Below are 24,429 nucleotides of genomic sequence, written 5' to 3'. Positions count from 1 at the left end.
ATTATTATTATTAAATTAATTAACTATTTACTATTTATGAATTATTATCTTATTTTATTATTACACATTATGTAATTGCATATGGTCTTAATTGGCCGAGACCAAAAAAGAAGAAGAAGTGTATTTTTGTTTCCATTAGAATTACCTATAATTAAGTATCTATTAAAATAATAATGAGCATTGGTATTTCTATTTTTGTTATTTACCTACCTATACCTATTAAAATGTGGAACTTATACTATAAATTTAATTTTTTAATTTTTTTAATTCTCCATAGCTCTAGTTTAGTCAATTTTGGGTTTAGGACACAAGTTGATACATCAAAATGGCTTGAAAAAATCGATAAACCCGAATATGATATTCAAATTACAGGTTGCCATTAAAAAAAATGTAAGTTTTATTGTAAGTCATAGAAATTTATGATCCATTAGTCTAGTTTAATGTCCCGCAAACAGAATTGAAAAATATTTTCATGGTCATGAGTGGTAAAGTGGCCCCTGTTTTTTGGGACACACGGTATATATAGTATATACCAATGTGGCAAAGTCCATATTTGAGTAGGTATGTAAAGTGCTAAAATACAACTAGGTTGAGATTTTTTATTTTCTATGAGAACACAACTAAATGTGTGAAAAAGTTTGAATTTAATGTTGGCTGATTTGACGTTTTTATACTCATGATAATACATAATCATAATATTATATACTAATATACTATTCAATTAGATTATCATATACCTAGTCTATATATATATGGATACAGAACAGTGGATAATATAGACATCGACAAACACATCGATGCGTCATTTGTAATAATTTATTTACTATTATATTTTAGATTGCCGATTAAAAGACACAAATTTCTCGAACCATTTTTCTCGGCCGTATAATATAATATGCATTGGAATATGTGTCTTGTCATGTGTGTGCTTGAATATAATATATAATAACATTATTATAACGTGTCGTCTGCGGACCGATTTGCTGCAACTATCTACTCGGTGGTCGCGTAGTATAATTGATCTATATATTATTTTGATGAGACACGATAATATTATTACGCCGTGGTTTTAGTCGTCGTCACTTCTCAGGACGCTTCTTCGCATGTGCACAGACACCAATCGTAAGTGTACATGCCGAGGAAGAACGACACGGTGGCCACGAGGATGTAAGACGTTTTGTCCCACGTCCAGTCCACCACGACTCTCGACCACTTGCAGACCGTCGAAAAAAGAGTGTCGGCACTACCGCGGCCGTAAGGCTTCGAGCCTCCTAGACAAGCCGTCGCCGCCGTCACTGCCGCCGCCGAAATGCAACCGCATCCGTTGCATCCGTTGTTGTTGGTGCTGTAGTTTCCAATGCCGGAACATCGGTTGTTATTGGCGCCGAAGTTTCCGGTGCCGACACCGGTGCATTGCACATCGTTGGCCCTGTAGTTTCTGGTGACTGTGCATTGAGTGTTGTCGGTGACCCCACATTTTTCAGCGGCGCCGGTGCACTGGCTTTCGTTGACCCTGTAACTTCTGGTTTTGGTGCATTGCGGGTTGTCGATGGCCGCGTACTTTCCGGTCCGGGGGCATTGACCGCGACAGTCTGCTGTCGTCTTTATGCAGGTCGAGCCCCTGTCGTGTTGCGGCACAGACCGGTACGTCTTCTGCCCCACATCGCTGCAATGGAGTGACGCCGATGCCCTATCAGCGGCGCCGGTGCATCGATCGCTCTTATTGGTCCGGATGCAAGCCGCCGTGCACTTCATCCGCGTCTTCTTCGTCAGCCCTTCCACGCACGACGGTGATTTCGTCCTTTTGTTGGCTAAAAACTTGTATAGACTGTCGTCAGAATTAATTTCAGTCATCGTTGGAGTCGTTACGTTACGGCGTCGCACCGGTCTGAGTCTCGTCGTGTCGTGTTCGTCGTCGTCGTCGTCGTCGTCGTCGTCGTGTTCGCAGAGTAATATCGTCATAGTCGTGTACCTATTAAACAATTTTCCGATTTCAGCCCAAACCGTGTATGGAAACCCGTGGTCCCGGCCGTCTGTTGACATTCCAATACATATTATATATCAATAAACGAGTTCCTAGGCGATGGTATGAGTAATTATAAATAAATATTATTATTGTTCGTTATAGCTATATAAACGATCGAATACGCTTATTATTATAAATTTATTATATAATAACATAATGTTAACTAACTAACATTATCGCTATCATCTCCTGCAGTGGCGTTGGTGGTGAGTGGCGGCTAACATCACAGCCAGCTATAAAGTCACAATTGTTTTTTCCGTGTCCATCATGTCCGGAATACCTACTGTTGTTTTTATACTAACAATTAACATTCATTCATGAGACAATGTAAAAATCCATAGCAGTCGGTTGTCAATTACCGAATTGGTTCTCTGGAGGAGTGGAGGTATACAGGTAACAGACGAATTGGTTCGAATGAACTTCCTTTTGAATAATACAACTATATTATGACAGCATTTTTTAACTGACAGTAAATTTACATTTTATATCAAAGACTTAGGAGTGTACAGTTCTATAATATAGTATACGTACATTTGTTTGTACTTATAATAATAATAATAATAATAATAATAAAATAGTTCTATAATAATAGTTCAACCAAATTTAAAAAGAAATTTTACGTTGGTTAAAATAAATAATAATACCTTAAAATAAAAATATATAAGATAAACCTACAAATTTTACAACTGTAAATTTAACACGATATAATTTGATAGTTACTCAATTTTTCATTCATTTTGTACATCAATTAACTTTCCTAAGAAAATTACAGTCATCAAGTGTTTACCTAACAATAATACATTAATTTCACAATAATTATTATCATTTCATATCTCGTTGATCTCTATCAGTTTTGTTTTTTTTTTACTACGGGTCCTACATTTTGTTATAATGTCAGTCTTCTCTCCTATAATAACCATAACAATTGACAATGTATAAACCTACTTATAACTTACACACTGTGGTCTGCAGCAAGCGTAGAAATCGTATTCAAATACTGTATCCTTACTTCGTCACAGATTTTACGGGCAATAATAAGTTGTATTATATTAAGAATATTAGGTTTTATTAGACGTGAAAATATTTTTTTGAAAAATGATTACAAATTCCAAATAACTATTACAGTAAGTTTTTTTATATGCTGGTATTTTAGTTTATTAAATGAATTCATATCAAAATATTTAGGATTTTACATTTAGTAATTTAATCATATAATTAATTTTAATTTTTAATAAAATATTAAATTTAATCGGGTATATTGTAAAAACATTTAATTATACTTCGATGTGTGATCAAAATTTCGTTATCATAATTCAAAGATCAAAGTTTAATATTTTTTTGATCATTTGACACAAAAATTTTAGGACTGAATTAAAATCTAATAATTAAATATAACAGTTTCACGTCGGTTGCAGGCGAGAATAAAACGAATTCTCTCTAAGTTTTCTCTCTCTCGAATTTCTCTCTTTTCCTCTGTAGCACGATTACCGGTTATAAAAATATGTTTGGGTTCCTACCACCAGAGACGGTAACATTATTTTTAAGGAAAAACCGGTCCTTAAATGTGAACCCTCGAAAATAATGTGTCAGAAACTGAACAGTGAATACGCAGCTCAAAAAAAGAGGACATTATACTCTTATATTTGAATATCTGTTGTTTCCGCCTTACAAAACGTACCACATTAAAGCGATATTTACGTTTAAAATAATCTATTTCGTGCTTTAAATGGACTTATATTAACATTTTATTAGTACATAGCCATTATAGCTATATAATTTTAAGCATCACGTAGATTTTTTTCCATTTTAATTTTAAAACATGGCATGAGAATATTAATTTCATAACTGTAAATTTTTTTGTAAAATTTAAAACACTCATATAATAACTTGTTTCAAAATTAAAATTTAGAATTTTCGAAATAAATTGGAAAAAAACCTTCGTGTCGGGTTTTGAATTATATTCTTGTGGTTTTTAGATTTAACTTTTATAATAACTCAATAATTTACTATCATGTTAATAATTACAACGTAAAATGGATTATTCTACACATAAAATTGGACACTTTATGCGTTGCTTAGACGGAAACAACACATACGTATGATGTTAAGGGTACTATGTCATCATCTTATGCCACGTCCATCACATATAGTAAAATATTAAAGAATAACAGAACAAAAGTCAACTTTTCCATCACAGTCGAGACAACCAAAATTGTAATGTCATCTCAGTGTGTGGTGGACCTGACTTTAACGATATTCCAAATGTAGACGACTCGTGGGCGCAAATAGGGGGCAGCTTTAAAGGGAAAGCCTTTCCAAAAAAAAAAAATGTTTATAGCTTACCCCTCAAACATTTCCTACATTTGAATTAACATTTTTAGTATTATTCAATAATGTTGTAGTACTGCTTTAACCCCACCCCCAAATCTCAGACGCTCTTTGCGTCTACGGTAGACGTTCATATTATACAGTAAAAACGATAATTGCATAGCTTAGGTTGTAAAGTTTAATACGTGAACTGTATCAAAATATTAGCCATAGTGTTAGAAATATTATATAAATATGGTAACCACTATAATAGCGTTCTGTTTATTAATTATTATTGTATCGCACACTGCCTCAGTCGAGTTTTATTAAAGCACACGAGCTGGTGATACGAAGTTATACGAACAGTCACCGCCACCACATCGTATAATATGTATATATAGGTACTTATGTTTAAAAACGAATCAAAAAACCACACATATCTAATCGACGGTGTTGTCTATAATATAGACTCTAGTACTCTATATTATCATAATAAAGATAATATTAATACTGTGTGGCATGTACACGCTGTATAATACGTCGTTCGCAGAGAACAGTTCGCCAGGGACGACTTAAATCGTCGCGACACTCTGCTATTATTATATATATATATATATAATACAGCTGCTGCTGTAGTCCGAGAAATGATTATTATTATAATCCTGAGGGACGCTGTATATACGGACTTGCCATCGTGCGACTCCACGCTGTATTATTATAATATATATCCATTGTAAATCGTAATAATATATATTATATACTTGTGTGCCATTTGTCTTGTTGTATTCGAGTGTCCTTGCCCGTTGGCCACGTCCAACTGTATATTATAATATGGCGTTTTCAGTATAACGGCCCTCGTATTCTATGGACGCCGTTCTGGACAATATGTGTACCTATACCTGTTGCACCGGACATCATTTGGAGACACTCTGGCAATATAATATAACTGCAGGTGTCGAATTGTCCGGCCGCCGTCCGAGTCCGGTGTATGCCACGAATAAAACGCGTACATGTCCCATTCATCTGAACGTCGGCTTTCGCCATTTATAATATACTTATCGTAAAATGTGCCGTGGAAATATGAAATAACGCGTTAGCTTAAACGTTCATAATATATTGTTATATTTAAATAAATTATTGTCATGTTTGGACAATCTTTTCCGGATCTGTATCTCTATACCTAGGTGTATAATCTGTGCGCTAATCAAAGTTTAAAAAAAACTTTACGAGTCGGTATTAAATTTATATATTGTATATGTGCGTATCCTCAAAAATGTATTTTCCGCAGCATGATCGGGGAATGGTGACAATCATTGACAGTGCTGAGATTTGTCAAAAAATACAATTTTATAGACATATTTAAGAAAATGTTTAAATTACCTTTGTTTGAATATTGTCGACTGAGATCTCCAACCAATGCTTTATATATATACAGTCGAATCTCGATAACTCGAATGTCAAGGGACATAAAAATAAATTCGACTTATGTATTTTTCGAGTTACTTAACTCGAATTTTTTTTAAAATACGAAAAAATTCGAGTTAGACATTATTTTTTTAAACATATTTTTAATAATTTAATATATTTTTTTGTACATATAATGTTTCTACCAGGGACGGGCTGGGAAGGTCCCAGTCCACCATTACAATTGTAAATTCTTTAGAGTTCATTAGCTCCCTATTAAGACATATTCTGGCAATATTTTTCTCTGACTGTACTTATATGGATCTATATTTAAAGCGTAACAGAAAGACCGGCTGACGATTGAAATGAATTTTGTCCTATAATTAATATTTAGATTTATTAGCAATTTTTAGACCTATGCGACAGTATAATATTTTTTTTTATTTAACACCGAAAATAAAAATTTAAAAATATATTTTAAGAGAGAATGAGGGACTCTGTCGACCATGTTTTATTAATTAAAAGTTAGCATTTTGTGGCATAAGAGGCATAAGAGGCTTTTAATTTAATTAAGACATTTATTTATTATTTGACAATAATTTCAACAAGTTAGACTACGTCATGGATTATTTAGTGATATTAAAACGAATTAATATACATAAATCATAAATGGACTTTTAAACACATACTCAGATGCTGAAATATTCTGTTATGCAGATGACACTGTTATTCTGATTCAAAGTCTTAACTACGATAATTTATATAATATAGCTAATAACTGCTTATTCATATAATAAATAATTGGTGTGATCATAATAACTTAAATAATAGTTTGCAGTTAAATTTAGTTTAATCTAAGTACACGGTTTTTAATATAACAAACACTGTAAGCTAATATTAATTTATCTCTTAGCTAATATACTTAGAATTGTAAATATTTTAAACATGATTGTAAGGGATGGTATACCTTCGAAAAAAGGTCAATTGCATTAAATGTCTTTTTTTTCCCGTTTTAACCGACGACGACGCGGGATCTGCTTTCGCATTGCTTCCGCGGCGCACATGCATTAAATGTCTATAGGCGTGCACTTTGACTTTAAATAAAAATTTATTGAACATATTATGCAATACGTAAATAATTTAACCAGAAAATTAATTTTTAAATTTCGATTCCTTAAAACATTCTTGATATCAGAACTCTTAGAATTATCTATATTGTTCTGGCTCGATCGGTTTTCTCTTACGGAATTACTGTGTGGGGTTGTACATAATATACTCCTCGAATATTAATTTACTATTTACTATAGTTACTAATATACATTTTTCGATTAAGATCATATTAAGAAAGCCTCCTAAATTGTATCCAGCCAATTTAATCTATCCTGAGCTTAGTATTAAAACTATTGTTCAAATTTATGAAAGTGTGATTTTATTGTTTTTGTATAAATATCATTTAGGTGAATTTTAATAGAAAAACTTGTAATTTAAATATTGCATGTTCTAATACTATTTTTGAAACTCAAAGCCCGATAGTTAAATGATTTCTTTTGTTACGCATTTATAATATTAATTTAGCCGACTTCAATAATTTTAATACCTAGCTATAAGAACTTAATTTACAAAATATTCTCTTTCACTTGACCTATTTTGATGTTACTGCTGTGTTTAATTATCTTTTAGTATTTTAGTTTTTATTATAATGATATGCAAATTTTCTTTACATAACTTAAAACATCAACTCAGCTTATCCGTTACAAGCATTTTATATTTAATAGTCAATAGATAAGTTTGCTACTTGTTAATTGTTTATTTTATTTTTCTCTCTAATTTTGTAACATATTGCAATATATACGAGTATACCTATATACATATATTATCATTATTACTACTATTATTATTATTATTATATCGAAGGTTCTAGACATTTCCCAAACGTACATAATCTAGCTAATAATGCACCCACACGTGATGCCGCTAACGTCTCATTCAAACTGATTTTTTGTTTGGGAATCTAGAGTGGCGTTACCCTATCACCCTGAACTCAAATATGTCCGTTTTCAGGCTCCGATGTAGTTGTATATGCGTTTTATTGGTCACAAAATGTTAGGAATATATAAGATATACCTAATAACCAACATGGTAATAAACAATTTTCTTGTCGACCTTTTTGACATAGGGGCGTCACACACGCGGGGTAACGCACCTCAGTTTTTCGTTTCTTTTATTTAACGACTCGAAATTGTATTTATTCTCTGCAATAAGCAAAAAAAAAAAAAAAACGAACCTTGACATTTCTACAGAATCTCATGTAGACGTGACACACACACATACACAATGTGCAGTGCTCAATAAGACAGCAACTGTCGTCTCATTGAAATTTTGAATGTATGGTTGCCTGCGGGTATAGTATCAGCATACAGGACTTTCTAGTTCTATAGCAAGTAATATATAGGAACAAAACTGTTAAAAGTCTGTTGAAATGGATTGGTGAGTTGATCACATCACATCGTCGTCACGGAATAAAGCAAGTTCCCGCCGCTATATGTGCTATACGCTATGTGTGTCTATACTGCTACAGAGTGCATAATAAATGCGTAAACGTAATATGGGGGAAAAAACTGTGTGATTACGAGTAGGGGTGTGTGTGTGTGTGAGTGTGTGTGCATTTGTTCTGAGAAGGATGAAAAAGAAATACGAATACAATATTTGAAAAATGGACAACGAGTTGAAAACGAAACGATTCAGGGCATAGGCGGTGGTGGTGTCGGCGAGCGCGTGCGGCGGCTATATGTATAGGAGGAACTCGTCTCCTCCGCCGCCGCAACCGACGTCCGTCCTCACCGGAATTTCGACGTCTCACGGTGCTCGTTGGCGACCGGTTGTGGTGGTGGCTGCTGCCAGTGATGGAAATTATACCTATATGGTCATACTTTGTATATATATATATAAAATATATATATTATATATATAACCTGTGTGGGGCCCAGCGTGAATTTCGGCGGCAGTCGTAGCGACTCCCTCGGCAATATTATATATATATATATATATATACTGAAAGCAACCACCGGGGACGACGACGACGGCTGCGGCGGCGGCGACTGGTATATACCCGTGCTACACACATACATATACATAGGTATATAATATATCTTTTGTACATAACATTATACGTGTACCTATATACGGTGGAACCTACCACGACCACGGTATCCGCGCCACCCGTAGACTCCGGCGGTGGCAGGGCGGTCCCGTACAAAGACGTATATTACGCTCACTCCGCGCGTATGCCTATATAATAATAGTAATGATAATAATAATATAATATTTACGTCGTGTATAGTTATAATAATATGAAATATGTTAAATTTTAAATACTCGGGCGATGGTGGTGATGGTAGACAAATGAAGCCATTATATAAGACTACAATGTATACATGTATATGCGCGCGTACGTATAATAATATTATATACATATCGTGCAGTATACCGCAAGGGGAGGTGTACGGCGGCCGTGGACCTGGAAACTATTTCGAATCTCTCGTCCGATCTGAATAGTATAATATTATAATGCATTATATTATATATATATATATATATATACTCGTATACGTGAGAGCGTACACGTTTTTCAACCGATCATATTCGTTCATTATTAGATAATATATTATTAATACACATATTATAGGCATATAATATATGTACGTGCGTTTAATGCACTACTCGAGGAGCGGGCATTGTATCATCGGTAAATCGTATATTTATGTACCTATATAGTTTAATACATGGCCGTTTGGGGCACCCGTATATACCACCTACCAGGTCTCTGGCATCGACTCCGACTTAAGCCGTGCGCGGTACACTGATGTCCACGTTGTCGCTTTGTCATTAATACCGTTTTTGAAAATATATTTATATTCACGACGACAATCTCCCCGTTTCCACTCCTACAGACCCACTAATCGGCAGGTATAATAATAATAATAACACTATTATTTGAACGCCTGAGCCTAAGACAACGATTCATCATATAAACCTAAATATTATTGTCATATGAAGTTATACCTGTCATGTTAATAATATTTTATGCATCGTAACTCGTCCGGATCACAATGACGGTTCACGAGTGATGTGGCCATGTTTTCTGAGCAAAATCGGAAAATATTATGAACAAATAGCGCACGGACGAAGGTGACAAATAAGCTCGCTAGTGGAGCGGGAGGGGTACGTAAACAATTGCTTGTTAAAGTACAATATGATGCGTTGTTTATCTATACCACCTGCAGCTAGGGATCTTCAAACTTTTTTTATTCAAGACTTCAAGAGTCATATTATAAAACATCAAAATATTTTAGTGAGCCAAAAGTACATAAATACATATAATTTTTTATTTAATAGAAATAAATATTTTGAAAATTAGTTCTAATAATATACTTAGTTCTATAATTATGATACAGGTGAAAATCGACGATATTATTTTGGATATTATCCATATTTTTAGATCATTTACTGTCCTTTGGGGGCCGGTGAAAACTTGTTCGTATTAGGCTGCATCTGAATTGGCGCAACTAGGACTAAAATATTAGGGGGGCTGAAGCCATACAAATCAATCTAGCAAACGTGAATCATGGGAGCTTCGCCCCCCCCCACACACTTCCTACGATATAATCCAATAAAAACATAATTATCACTTCAAATAAAAACAAGCATATTGTTTGTATATTACCATACTTAATTATTAAAAAAAAATCTACTTGTAACTTATTTGTTGTACATAAAAATATTATGACATGGTCACATAACACCCAAAAACTATTTGCACATAATATATTATGTAGTATAAGGCATAACCATGATAGAAACATTACCAATAAAAAATGTCAAGATCTACTATTGCCACTGAGTTAACATAATTTCAACATTGGATTTTCAGGCGTAAACGAATTCTCATCGAAGGATTTTTACTTATTTCATTGTGATTCAAAAACGAATAACTGTAGATATACTTGACATTTTCACCAAATGTTCATTTTATAATTTTATTTATATGATGGAAATATCAAAATACCTTGTGTCGTTTTAATTTATTTTTTTGAAATTTGAAAGTTTTTTATTTTTTTAATAAATGTCAATAAAATTGTGTTCGTTGAGTGAAAAGGATGGGAAATTTAATACAAGGTTTCTCATAAGTAGTTATAATAATAACTGAGAATTTTTAAATATCCTTAGGTACTTTTTTTTAGAAGTTTTTAGATTTTAAATTTTAAATTTTTACGGAATCCATCTAAAATGTTTAAATTATTTTCTAGTATAAAACTATAAAATACCTATTCAATAATTTTTTAGTTCAGAATTAAAAATTTTAAACACGGATTCTTATAAAAAATTCATATTGCAGCCAAAAATATAAAGACACAGTTTTCTTACTTGTTTAAAGTTCAAATTTGACAAAATTACATATTAAGACCAAGGATAACGATTTTTGTTATTTCGTTCTAAATATTATTCGTATATTTTATACTCACAATGACGTTTTCAATTACAATTTTTTCGGCAAAAATAATATAACCTACTTTAGTACTAATGCCTAATAGTAAAATAAATTTCATTAATCACCATGATTTTACATCATTGAATTCAAATTTAACACTTACATTTATAAGGATTTATTTAGACGTCTATAATGTACACCAGAGCGTACAACTAGCCCACCTTTTTTTATTCAAAACTATATCCTTTATTTTAGGAAAAATATTAATTTTTGTAAATTTTTTTCAACATTTTCACATTTTTATGTCAACAGTGAAATGCTTGGTGGATCACTCTGTATTATTCATACCTGCGGTCTACAGAAAACGACATTTTAACCATTAGATCCAATTTGCGACTTGTCAGTAGGTAAGTACTGTCATATTATGTTTATATTATTCTCCGAATGGGAACAATAACATTAATTGTTTACGTTAATGGGAGGAACGGTCATTTGTCCACAAGTCGAATTAAGTGCTTTTCAATTTTCTAAACGATAATGGCATGTATCAGTAATTTAATGTCACATATGATATTTTTTGTCAGTATTCACAAAACATTTGTTTTCAACCAACATGTGTTAATATAAAATACACATTTGAATTTTTGGCCAGTTAAGAACAATTTTATTTTCTATTCATATACTCTTAACGGAAATGGATCATAAAACTTATGTGTTAATAGAAGGAAATGACCCCTCGTCGTTTGTATACAAACTATACAAATATACAATAATATTCACTGCGTGACATTCGATTCGGACCAAAACCGATTATCGATTGTCATTATATTTTCAAAAATTCTTTGAAGGAAATTGTAACATACTTTTACAGTTATACTATACATTTTATATGAATTATAGCATTTTTTGAAAACGGAAATTAAAGACGACCCTAAAATATACTTATAATGGGCAGCATATGTTTTTTTTTTATTGATCAAAATAAAACTATCCAGCTATATTATGGTCATTACTTCATTAGTTACAATTTAAGTGTGGTTTTGTATTTACAGTTTTAATAAATATAAATATATATATATATATATTTTTTTAGTACAAAATTAAAGATAAAAAAAGGTTACATTGAATATACTTCAGATAATTAACATATTTTTAAATTAAATTGTAGAGGTTTGTTGCTTTTAAAAATGGTATCATCATCCGATTCTCTTCGGTGTTGGGTACTAGTGTAACGTCCATGCTACTATCTAGCCCGATGATTTGTCGATTTTATTCGTTTTTGAGACATTAGGTTATTATGTGTTTTATAGTATTATAGTTAGTTTGACACCACAGACTTCCCATAGGGGGGGGGGGGGTCTTCCTTTGTCACCAAGTAATCGTGCAAAAGTCGCGTATGTCCAATTCTCAATCGGTATAGTACCGATTCTTCTTTTCTTTTTAATGAATTATTAATCCATCTGATGGTACTTCTTTTTATTGTGTTGAGCTTGGTGGTTTGTAGTTCCCATGTGCTGAGCCATTTATTTTTGTTAATATAATTTATGTGCCTTTTAATGTCGTTGTAATATAGTCCTATTACAGTCTTAATTTCGGAATTGTGGTGGCGATCTTGGTCTGTTTTTTAGCTAGTTCATTTCCTCCAATGCCAATGGACCCACGTGAGAGTGATTTGTTTTTTCTTAGATAAGGCTTCATTGAATTTGTTCATTTTTTTTTATTGCGATGTCGCCAGGTTTTTTTATGCTATTGAGTATACCCAGGGAATCACTGCATATTATATGGTTGGGGTGTTCATCATTTATGGTTGTTTTAATCACCTTGAGTATCGCTATTGCCTCGGTGGTGTGAATGTAACATGTGTTAGATAACTTTAATAATACATTTTTGTTTCTATGTATTATTGAGATCTTTAGGTCTTGTGTCTTAGAAGCGTTTGTGTAAACTACTAAACTTCATAGTATTCTTTACAGTTTTCTAATATATTTGTGAAGTATCTTTTGTATATTTCTGTTTTTTTTATATCATCTGTGGAAGCCCACGGGGGTGTAATGTGCGGTCATTTAATAAGATGTTTATTATATTAAGTATCTTGCCTTTGCACATAGGATTTGGTTGAATTTAACAAGGATATTGTGTTTCCATGTAGAGTCAGATGTCCAGGTTGACTAGTCCCATTATTTGTTTATTTGTAAGAGTTTGATTTAGAGTTGGTGTTCTTATCAATAAGGTTTATTTCCCGAGTTCTATTGAGTCCTTTTAAGGATTGAATTTTGTATCAGATTTTTCGTTTATACTGTTTGTGAAATTTTTCCATGGTGTCTTTTTACTGGATTTTATCAAATATCTGGTTCTTGCTCTGAGTTTTTTAATTCTATAAAGTCTTCTTGAGTTTTGGAGGATTGGATTTTGGAATTGTTTTATTGTCTTATATTTATCTTCGATTGCGGATTTTATGTTCTAGTTCCACCAGAGTACTTTGGGTTTATTATTTTTGTTGGTTGATTTACCTATTGTGAGGTTTGCTATTTGTATAATTAAGTTGCTAAACGTTTTTACTAGTGTATTGGTATTTAATGTTCCAGTATCTTTTATAGTTCTAACTTCCTCTTCCAATTGTTCGGAGATCAATCGGCGTTTTTTTAATTCTATCTTTCACCCAAGGTAGAATCGTTTGTGAAATAACGATGATGATTGACGAATTAGATGATGATGGGGAAATGGTTACTACTAAGTACTAGTAATGTTTTTATATACATTCCATTCTAGTCTTTGCGCTACCAAAGAGTTGGAAAGTGATAAATTGATGTTGGATATTTGACCGTTTGCAATATTTGTATGAGTGGGTTCATCGTCATTCAAAATTACTATGTTATCTTTATCGAATGCTTTATGAGGGGTTTTCCTCTCCTATCGGTAGCCTTAGATCCCCATATACTGTTATGACTTACGACTATTAAAATCTCCAGTAATAATGAAAGGTGAAGGTAAATCAATTGATTTAGAGTATTTTCGATGTCATTTTGGGTGAAATCATGTTGATTGGGTATATACTATATACAAATTGCATATGTTAATTTCTAAGTATCTTATCTTTACTGTTACTGCCATGACTTCGAAGAGCGTATTTAAAATTATAGTTTTATAGGGATATTCAGTTTCAATGTATATTGTTACTCCTCCACTTGCTTTTGCTCCATCGGTTCGGTATTTACTACATCCATTGTAATTTGATAGTTTTCCTGTGATATCATATTTGAAATTAGTTTTTTTTTTGCAAACATATTATTTCGGGTTGGGTTTCTGATATAATAATTTATAATTTGTTGAGTTTTTTGAAAACCCCGATTAGGTTCCATTGGAGTATTGTGAACATTTTTTAAACTAGTATTAGATATGTAAGGTTTATAAATACTATCAGGGGGTGGTAGACTTTGGAAGAGAAGGTTGGATAGACTTGTAAGCTTGGACTACATTTTACTATCCTTTATTTTTAGCCTAATTTTTCCGTTATATCTATGATTGTAAGAATATCGGAGTTTATTTGTTTACATACAGATTGTATGTTAAGAGATTTGTTAGCAAAATGTTCGATTATATACTGAAATCGTAAAAATGAGATTAAGTCATTTTATTGTTAGACGTTAGTGTTAAGGAAGAGACTAGTTCGAGTACTCTTTCTGATTTCGGATCTTGTGTATACATTGTAAAGTGTTGTACCTTTGGTGTCGAACAATTTACATATGTTTATATAGGTAATATGTGGCCATTATATAAGTACAGTGAAAAAATATACAATATTATATTTTATTTTATTAATACAGAATATAACTACGCTACAGAACATAATCATGTGGACCGATTTTTTGCTAAAGCTATAGGTAATAAATTAATTCAACAACATTCAACCACAACTCCATCACATCGTTATTTAGTGAAGGTTTATTATCGTTTTATACAATAAATTAATATATACTTTTATTTGGCGTTAGAAGAATATATAATTTACACACAAATTTAGCCTTTTATTCGAAATCATTGTAAAGCCAATACATTCATCACGTCACTAAGAATTTAAAATTGAACTTTAAACGATTGTATAAAAAGAAGTGATTGCAGTTTTTATATTTTTTAATTGCTACAAGGACAATTTATATGAAGAACCATGTTCATATTTTTCACTCGGAAATAAAAATCGTTTCACTCAGACGAGTCTAAAAATATGTCAAACGCAAACTATAACCAAACAAGTTCGTGGGTCGTACAACGAAAACCGTCTTAATATATTTAAATATATTAATCATAATTATATCATCATTTACCTAGAAAAACAAACTGTAGATACCAAAAGGGTTTACCAAACGTTTTATATATTTTGTAGTTACGTAAATAAACAAAGACAAAAATGGATTCAATTAAAAGTATTAATAATTTTAGTCATTAAAGTTATTAGTTTGTTATTCAACATTTACAATATACAAAATATATAATAATATGATGTACCTACCTAGTATGATTTAAGGAATATTGATTTTATAAATAATCTAAGTAAGATAATTAAAATTGTTATACATTTTGATTTTGCTAGATTAAAATATTGAAAAGTATCGGTGTACTGGTAGGACTAATGCCTAAAATGAAATGTAATATATTGCGATAATATTCTAGTCCACCCAGTGGCGTACAAAGACATTTCCAATCTGCGGGGGGTATGAGAATCATATACTTAAATATATATGATTTATAAAAATATTTCAACGATTTATAAAGTGAAAAAAACTGATGTGGTGTTGGGGGAGGAGTGTTGTAAATCTACCCCATGCGTACGCCACTGAACTCAACTATTCTTTTAAAACTGTCAATAATATACGCAATCAAATGGAACAGCTTGATTCATTTGTTTTTATACATTATACCTATATAGTTGTATACATACACCTACCTACATTCACGATTCACCGCCAAGAGTATATAATAAAAACCTTGGTTCTATGATAGTATGATAAATACCTATATCGATTTTATATATAATTTACCAACAACCTACATGATAATATATATATATATATATATATATATATATATATAATATTATATATTGCTGTATACTATATACTGTATACTGTCTGGGTGACCAGACGTCCTCTTTTACGAGGATTTGTCCTCTTTTTATGAGTGTCCTCTGTTGTCCGGGCTCTTTTAAATAATAAGTCAAAATGTCCTCTTTTTTATACGTAGTCTCTATTCAGTGGTAAAATGTATTTTAAACGATATCATATTTCCAAAAAATAATTTATAGAATTGGTGATAACATGAGTATTGCACACGATTATAGACAAAATTCTGATTATGGCTTGTTATGGCTGTAGACAGTTGTAAGTTGTCCTGTAGGCTGTAGATAGTTATATCACAGATTACATGTAATCTGTGGTTATATATTGTGTTGATGTGATAAGATATTGTGATAAGATTTACAAGAACTTTTCTATTATTATTACTATCACAGTATAGTTATTTTTAGAACTAACGATGGAATAAGAATATAATATTATGCCATAAAATATAAAAACATTTAAACCAATTGACTTTCCTAGACAATGATAAGACCAAAAGATAATTAATAAATATTTATTAATCAAGACTTTAAAAAAAAAAAATATCTAATAGACAGTAATAGTTAATACAATAATACATTAATACCTATATAGTCATTTCATTAGTGTTTTTAAAAATGCCTAAGAGAAAATGTATCTTCAATGATCGACTGAAGGAATCATTTAAAAGTTTTGTTGATGGCCGTGACGTTAGTGAAGCCAAATGTATCGTCTGTGATTGCTATGTTTCAGTTGCCAATAAAGGTATGTTTTCCTTCAACAGATTTATATATTTTAAATTCATTAATATGCTTAGTATTTTTACATTTTTGTCAGGGCCTTATGATTTAAAAGCTCATTTAGACACAACTAAACATAAGTCAAGAATAGGTAGCTAGCTCTGCGGTTTCATCATCTAACAATTTAAGTAATTTTGTTATTAACAAAAATACACCTGAAATTTTGAAAGTTAGTGCAGTGAAGGGTACACTCGCATTTCATACAGTTGTACATCACCATAGTTTCCGATCAATGGATTGTACGCCTGCAATCTCTAAGGTTGTTTGAAAAGGTTAAAAATAAATGTTTTGAATTTGCATTTAGTTTTGGTCGATTATTTTTATTTTATTGTTTCTAATAGATATGTTAGATTTTTATTATGCTGTTTATATTGTGCTTCAATCAGCCAACTGAGTATGATAAAATTGTGTTAAATAAATATCACAAGTATGTTTTGTATATTATGAATAATTTTAAAGTACCTATCCATAATATTAGTAAAAAATAAAAATGTCCTCTTTTTTTATAAGAGACATCTATATATATATATACAGTATACAGCTGATTCAGTCGAAATCAAATAATTGACAATTTATAAAAGGACATATAGTGAACGAGACAACGGTATACGTATATAGGTATACGAGTTTATACTTGAGTAATTGATTCGAGTGTACGAGTTTAGTTGGTTAAGTTACGATACAGCATACATTATGGTTATGTAATTTATTATATAGGCTTTTTTTTTATATTAATTTTGTGAAAACGTTTTTTTTTCCATGAAGATTCAAGTCGGTATTTTACACCAGTTACTTCTTTGGACAACTCTCCGGCTGACCTCAGACACACGACACACATATACGTTTCCGTTAAACAGTTGTCCTCACGGAAATGAGTATGAATGTATAAATATGTAATGTGATGGTAACAAAGAAAACGAAAATCCTGTGACGACGGAGAGGTCTAACCCGAGGGGTACTCATTTCCCTTCTGCCGATGACCCGCTCAACTACTGCCATAATAATATAAGCTTTACAGGCTATACCTACGAACTAACATAGAAAAATAATATTTATAAGCATTTAGAACTTAAAATTCTATGGATGTAATGATTAAATTAAATTAAATTTGAATCCCAAAAATGTGAAGTGTTTTGCTTGGGTTTTATTTTAACTACTTTTTTGCGACTAGTTACTATAGTAGGTATAGTTATATACACTAATCTTTAAAATAAAAAATTTGAACTGGAATGCTGTTATAAATTTAAATTTACTGAAAAATTTTCTGCTCCAGAAAAAAAAAACTAAAAACAAAAAAGATAAAAAATTTTTTTTTAAAACGCTATTTCGTAATGACATCAACTTAGTCATGTAAGAAAAGCATTTGTAATAACTTAAATAGCTTTCAAAAAATAATTGTTAAAAATAATCATTCTGCAGTATACCAATATACCTACCTTACCTATTGATGTATCATGTATGTAGTTATATATAAACGATTAATTAATTAAATATTTTATTATTCATAAATTCTTTTTTTCATAATATTATATTGTTTAATACAATTTATGTGCGTTAATCGTATTTGAATAGAATTATTCAATTATGTCAGCTAGGTTACAAGCTTATATTATACTATTTTATTATTTAAATATAATCTGAAAAACGTAGTATACCTACATATAATATGGCCAATATGGGAACAAGTTAATGAGATCACTCCCTCCCACCCCTCGACAAGGATTAATTTATGCTTACTTTTTTTTATTTTTTATTGAACATAAGTATTTGTACAGGATACTATAAGGTATTTAAATAGAAAAAAATGTTTTACAGAAAAAGAATGTTTGAAAATTTAAAAAACCGTAATAATACACATAAAATATAGTTTCAGAATCATCTGTTATTTTTGAAAGTTTCTTCAAAGTCTTTGGTAAGTACATTGTACATACATAATATTTACTTGAGCTTGCCTATTAAATCAAATTGTGTATATCTTATTACGATTTAAATCATATTGATTCATTTTTTAGCATTTTATAAAGGCTTATAATATTATTCCTTATATAGCTAATATTACATTTACATACACCTAACTAGATAATAACAAATACCTACTTCACTGGTCAAACCATAGACTAACCATGGGATGGTACTTGACAAGAATTATGAGGGGTGGAAATATTTTTTGTATCTCATAATATGTTTTTCTGTTGATTGATTCATAAGAATTAAATACGTTTATGTGTTGAGCCTATAATACTTATGATAAACACTTTTATGTATCTGTAGGTATATTAAATTATTACGGTTCTACCAATTTAGAATTTGCGAATATCGTATACACGAATGGGGTGGTGACATGACGTAAGTAAAGTTATTTGTATTTTTAATACGTTTTTAAATTTTGATAAATTATTTGATGACTATTAGAGTCTCTACGGTTTTCATTACTACGAAAACTTCACTTCAAATGAAAAACTTTATAGAATTAATGTATAGAATATAGATTATATATTATTATGTTTGGATTTGGATAAACATAAATAAAATTGCGATCAATACGTTTCATTAGATAGATAGTAAGTAAACGTTAGCCCATATTTATTTTGAGATATCTATTTTTGCGTAGTAAATTCGCTCAGAGTCTAAGTATTATTATTTTTTTGATATCCATTTATTATTTGCATTACGTGGCTATCATTATCATTCGAAAATAGTTTTTTAATTAGGTTAAAGTAATGAATAAAAAAGTTTTAACCTTTTTTTTTTTCAATTGACAATATTAAAATATATTAGAATTAGTTAATATTTTTTGTATATATATTACCTAGCTTATTTAATTTTTTTACTATTTGTATTCAATCTTTGTAATTTCTTATATACACTACGCTGTTCGTCGAATTTTTTTTTTTAATTTGTATTTTGGAATTTATAAGGCACATTTGTGTAGTTTAGATACATAGGCGCAAATAACGTTTGAATTTTTTTGGGGGGGAAGGAGAGTGCTGGAGTGCAAACATTTTGGGTGGGTTTTGACATTTTTGGGGATTATTTAGGGTATTGATTGATATAATAAAGTGATAAGATTTCTTAAAACGGACTTGAGATCGAATTCAAAAATACACTTGATTACTTTCTATCTACGCCCTTATTTACTTGTACGGCATACACTATTTATTTTTTTTTTTTTTATTGATAAAAATCTATAAAAATCCATTGAAACCATTATAAAAAATATAAATCAATAATTGTGTATTACTTTTAATATTGTATGCGTTTCGACACGTAAGTATTCATATAATATTATAATAATATATTAATGAAAACGAAATAGCGTTATATCATGTTCGTTGTGTACGAATATAACAGGATAAAAACGGTCGAGGGCATATTATGCCGATGACGGTGGATTTGTTGAGAAGAAAAAACAGCTCGTCATTGATATTATATTATATACCTTCAGTACCGAGTGTACTCGCCCGCCCGTATATTAAAATACGTAATAAAATGTGCTTAGTCGCGGTGGCGACAACGATATTATTATTATTGTACAATCCGTACGATTGAAATAAACAACAAAAAAAAGCAAAACAAAACGCCGTTTACCCGTCATCAGATATTATTAGTAATTCTCATAGCAAGCAGTTTGGTTTTGTTTTTGTTTTTTGTCCGCCCGTATCGAAACGCTTTGGCGACGAAACGATATTAATTACGGAAAACAACAGATCAACAACAATCGTATGTTTTTATAAATTATAAATATTTAATTATTTAATACATTGTACGCACACAATGATATTAATAATAATAATAATTGAGAAAAAATTCGTTTATTTATATATATATATATATATAATTATTATAATATTCTATAATATAGGTATTACAAACGGTATCTCAATCGCGTTCGATATTAATTGCTGATATACAGAGTGTACCTCGAGGATTTACTCATTGCGATATCTCACGAAGTAATGGTGATATCGAAATGCTGGTTCTGTAATAAGACTCACAGGGATAAGAACTACAATTATTTCATATTTTAATGTATTTAAATGTTTTGGTAAAAAAGTTAAAAATATATTTTTATTTAATTATTTCTAAAAAAAATTGACCATAACAATTTTGTAGAGTTTATTTTTCTGAAAATATTGACGTTTCAACATTTTATTTTCATTAATTTCCTGATTTTTAATTTTTTTTTTAGTTTCGAGAAAAAAGGCAAAACTGTAATGTTATCAAACATGTGACCCACCGCGCCGCGTGCATTTCCATACGACCGACCAAATACCTATTTTCTGTATTCCTAATAGTTATAATATTTTATTTCTTCAAAACTAGAAAAAATATTAAAAATCAAAAAATTAATGAAAATAAAATTTTGAAACGTCAATATTTTTAGAAAAATAAACTCTGCAAAATGGCTATCTTTAATTTTTTTAGGAAATAATTTAATAAAAAAGGCGGGTAAGTCGTGTATGTGCTCTGCTCTACAGTAGGTTATAAGTGGGTTACTGTAATGGATGGAATTAAATTTGAATCCAATGATATTATATCATTGTATTTGTATACGAAAAACGATTCTGAGCGAAGACGGTTTATCTGTCTAGGATATATTATAGATTATTAAAAATTTTCAAATTTTAGATTTAAAAAGAAAAATTTTTAATAATTTCTATCTAAGATAATTTGAACATTACCGTAATTTTTACGTATTTAGTCAAAATTTGAACTTTAAATGCTTATAAAAAAAAATCTGAAAAATATATTTCTTTTATTTTTCAACTGCTATTCCAAAAATATTTTATGAGCCTTGTATTAAATTTTCAAATCTAAGATATAAAAGGAAAATTTTTTATGAATTTCTAGCATAAAATAATTTACGAATTTTCGTGATTTTTACATAATATGTTGTTAAAATTCAAACTTTGAATGCTTATAAAAAAATTGTGACTATGTATATCTTTTATTTTTCAACTGCTATTGTAACAATATGTTAAGAGCCTTGTATTAAATTTTCAAGCTTTTCTGCCTAACAAATACATTTTTATCGATATTAATTTAAAAAAAACTAATAATGTTCGAAAATTTCAAATGCCTATGAAAAGTTCAACTTAAGTCGAAAATTTTTGAAAATTGCATGGTGGATAGAATATACTTATATAAACATTCGGTGAAAATTTCATGTATCTATGGTCATTTGTTTTAAAGTTACATCAAAAACCAAAATCGATTTTGTCGAAAAATGAGTGTACGTAAAATATCCCATTTTCCCCTTAATTTTTAGTTTGTTTTTCTCGATTATTTAGAAAATTATTAAGAATTTTTTTACTTTTGATCCCCCAAAGTATCAACTAGATTCGCTTTCTGATTTAACAAAGTACTGAAGTTAAAAATCGAAGCACTTTTACAACCCCAAAACGTGATGACAGACACAAAAAAAAAAAAAACACATATCATGGTAAAATCAATACATTCATCGCTCCGCACAGAATCTAAAATATATTTTTAAATTTTTTACAAAAACATTAAAATAAATTAAAAATGAAATAATTGTAGTTCAGATTGGTCCAGACCAAGAAATATTTGTCGGGAACATATATTGCTGACACTGTCGTCGACAAATATTTATGTTACCGCTTATGACGGGAAATCAGAAACATTGTCGAAGACATGTCGGAAACACTTGTTTTCGACAAATTTTTCATTTGGTCTGGACGAGGCTTTATCCCTATACCCTTATTATAAAACCAGAATTTTGATATCACCATTATTTCGTGAGATATCGCAATGGGTAAATCTTCGCGGAACACTTTGTATATATCGACTAATAATATTGGTGCAGGAATTTTTGTGTATAAACAGGTACGGCGAGTATTCAAACGATTTTATCAATAGCATGATGTGTGATGGCACATTAATAAAATATAATACTAAACGCACGCACAGTCGAGGTATGAGCATCGTACAGGCAGTTAGACAGAGATCTTCTAAGAAAATATACGGTTCGACGAGACATTTTTTTTTTATGAAACACAACTCGTTCGAGAGATGATTTTTTCCCCATTTCCATGATCGATGCTCTAGTAGAAAATCAATGTAGGCAGTTCGAAAATGTGTTCAAAGCATATAGTTTGATATAAATGTGTTATTATAATATAACCTGCAGTGCTCTCCATTTCCAATCCACACAATATTATGTGCGCAAGCACGCAATGTGCTTTCCTAAGACTTTCAAATTCTGACCAGTTTTACTGCCACGGGCTTAACCTTAAAGAAGGGGCTAAAATTAGTCTCGTCTAAAATTATTTCCACTTAATGATCTTGTTTTATATTTTGATGATTTTTACGATATTAATACAACGAGTTTAAACGTAATAAGATAAAATATTAATGAATTGTTAAGATATTTAAATATTATAACAATCAACGCATAAAAAGTTAAGTAATATCATTGACTATATTGTAAGTTGTAATATAATACAATATTCATTCAATGGCATTATATATATTTAATTAACTATGCTTAGGTAAAAGCAAAGTACCTCACTATAGGTACCTAAGTGAATGTTTTTATCGGAAAAAGTGTTGACGCCCATTTAACGAAAAGTACGTAAACAAAAAAACCTGCAAATCGTCCACCGACTGGTCGTCATATCATAATATTACAGTACCTATAATAATAATAACAGTAATAAACAAACGACAACTTTACCCTCTGGAGAAATAATTAGGTGATGGCGTTTCACACCAGCGTCGGTGTCGGAACTTTGAGGTTTAAACACAGCTGTCGGCCATCCCGTGGTCTATGTATAGTATTACTGTATATATAGACCATATATCATTTCACTAACCCGTGGGAAGTTTGTATATTATGCATCATGTCGGTTAGGACTGTTTGGAGGGTCGGGCCCCCCTGCCAACATAATAATAATATGTATAACACCATATGTACAGTATTTAATTTATAAAATAATTCAAATATAAAATAAAAATAACTTTAAAATAATAATTGTGCGTACTATTATTATTTGGTAGGCGTACCTACCACAATCTGATGTCGAAAAAATAAATAATTTTTACGAAAATATAGCGGTGAAAGTGGGTGACGATGTTGAGGTGGACTATACAACACGGGCATACATCACGTATATACGCCCACCCCTGGCGCCACCTGCAGCACTTTTTCACGCGTACTGCAGGGGAATATCATCACACCCAATTCAGCTATGTAATTCGTAAAAGCGCCGACGTTTAAGTCGTATCAACCGAATCTGGCCAGATGGTCATATATTATACCTATATCTGTACACAATAAATTATACGCCG

General features: G+C 30.8%; 1 long non-coding RNA gene across 1 annotated transcript in view; it reads left to right on the top strand.

Moving 5' to 3' along the window:
- The window catches only part of LOC149060660 (uncharacterized), a 37,354-nt gene extending 19,200 nt beyond the window's left edge, over positions 1 to 18,154 (top strand). The window contains exons 2-3 of the long non-coding RNA XR_016189933.1: positions 11,538 to 11,632; positions 17,884 to 18,154. This is a non-coding gene — a long non-coding RNA (uncharacterized LOC149060660). The remainder of the gene's footprint in view (positions 1 to 11,537; positions 11,633 to 17,883) is intronic.
- The last annotated feature ends 6,275 nt before the right edge of the window (positions 18,155 to 24,429 follow it).

The sequence above is a fragment of the Diuraphis noxia genome, unplaced genomic scaffold (assembly GCF_037042655.1).
Source record: "Diuraphis noxia isolate RWA-SAM2 unplaced genomic scaffold, SU_Dnox_SAM2 contig0001, whole genome shotgun sequence".
Taxonomy (NCBI): Eukaryota; Metazoa; Arthropoda; class Insecta; order Hemiptera; family Aphididae; genus Diuraphis; species Diuraphis noxia.
Note: the sequence above shows the minus strand (reverse complement) of the source record. Positions and strands in the feature narration are given on the sequence as shown.